The sequence below is a fragment of the Tachyglossus aculeatus genome, unplaced genomic scaffold, assembly GCF_015852505.1.
Source record: "Tachyglossus aculeatus isolate mTacAcu1 unplaced genomic scaffold, mTacAcu1.pri scaffold_124_arrow_ctg1, whole genome shotgun sequence".
NCBI lineage: Eukaryota > Metazoa > Chordata > Mammalia > Monotremata > Tachyglossidae > Tachyglossus > Tachyglossus aculeatus.
In genome coordinates this window covers 736,729-738,542 of record NW_024044853.1, presented here as the reverse complement: position 1 = coordinate 738,542, position 1,814 = coordinate 736,729, and the positions used below count along the sequence as shown (strand labels likewise).

Below are 1,814 nucleotides of genomic sequence, written 5' to 3'. Positions count from 1 at the left end.
TCCCCATTTTACAAATGAGGCAACTGAGTCACAGAGAAGTCAAGTGATTTGCCCCAGGTCAAAGAACAGACAAGTGGTGGGGTCAGGATTAGAACCCAGGTTTTCCTTACTGCCAAGCCCATGGTCCATCCACTAGGGCACTCCCGCTCAGTGGTCTGCTCACACTAAGCACTTGGCAAATAGCACTGATGATAAGGAAACCCCATGCTGACCACAGTGTTAATTTTCCCCCTGAAAACATACTTCACCTCCTCGAATTCCTCAAAGAGCTTTTCCCCTTGGCGTTCCTCAGGGTGTAGATGAGGTGATTGAGCATCAGAGGCATAACCGTATTAAATTAAGTGGCCATCTTATCCACTGCTAGAGTGCGAGAGGGACGAATGTACATGAAGAGATGGGTCAAAGAATAAGAAGACCACGACAATGTGAGCCCTGCAGTTCGAGAGAGCTTTCTGCCTCCCCTCAGGCGACTGGGTCCTCAGGGTGAACAAGATGATGGTGTAGGATATGACCAGGATGAAGAAGGCCACCAGCGAGATCATCCCACTGTTGGCCACCACCATCAGGACCACCACAGAGGTGTCGGTGCAGGAAAGTTTCAGCAAGTGATTCACATCGTAGAAGTAGTGTTCTAGCACGTTGGAGCCGTAGAAGGGAAGCTGGATGGTGAGGAGGGACTGAATTATGGAGTGTAGAAACGCACCGCCCCAGACGGTGGTCACCATTATTTGACACACCCACTGGCTCATGATGATTGGGTAGCTCAAAGGTCTACAGATGGACACACGCCAGTCGTAGACCATCACTGTGAGGAGGAAGATCTCTGAGCCGTAGAAGAAGTGCATGGCGAACAGCTGGGTCATACAGCCACTGAACGAGATGGTTTTTCTCTCAGCAAATAGGTCAGCCATCATCTTCGGGGTGGTGGTGGTGGAATAGCAGACAAAGGAGAGGTAGCCGAGGAAGAAGTACATGGGAGAGGTGAGGCGGGGGCTGCCATTGATGGTTATCATTATGAGGTGATTTCCCAACAATGTTACCATGTAGAGGACAAAGAGGGCAAACCCAATTCTCTGTAACACCTGGTTCTGCAAAATTCCGAAGAAAATAAATTCTGTCACATTGTTTCTCTTCTCCATATGTTCCCTTTAGTTGGGTTCAGCAGAGGGGAAATGCATCTGCAACAAAACCCAATAAGAAATAATAATGAAGGGAACAAATTCAGTCAAAATGCATTTTTTTTCCCAAAAATATTCTCCCTGGAAGTTCTTCAGCTCCGAAGAGTTGTCCATGGTCTCTGGAATGTTTTCTCTGATTCTGTGCCCTATGATCCATCCTCTTGGAGCTCCAGCATGTGGGTTGGACAAAAGGAGGGTATGAACAACATCTAATTGGCAACAACAACATTGCCAAGATCCGCCCTTTCCTCTCCATCCAAACTGCTACCCTGCTAATTCAAGCTCTCATCCGATCCCGTCTGGACTACTACACTAGCCTTCTCTCTGATCTCCCATCCTCGTGTCTCTCTCCACTTCAATCCATACTTCATGCTGCTGCCCGGATTATCTTTGTCCAGAAACGCTCTGGACATATTACTCCCCTCCTCAAAAACCTCCAATGGCTACCGATCAATCTGCGCATCAGGCAGAAACTCCTCACCCTGGGCTTCAAGGCTGTCCATCACCTCGCCCCCTCTTACCTCACCTCCCTTCTCTCCTTCTACTGCCCAGCCCGCACCCTCCGCTCCTCCACCACTAATCTCCTCACTGCACCTCGCTCTCGCCTGTCCCGCCATCGACCCCCGGCCCACGTCA

General features: G+C 49.6%; 1 pseudogene; it reads right to left on the bottom strand.

Annotated features, from left to right (window-relative positions):
• Window positions 1-244: 244 nt before the first annotated feature.
• On the bottom strand, window positions 245-1,139 carry LOC119922786 (annotated as a pseudogene).
• Between the last annotated feature and the right edge of the window lie 675 nt (window positions 1,140-1,814).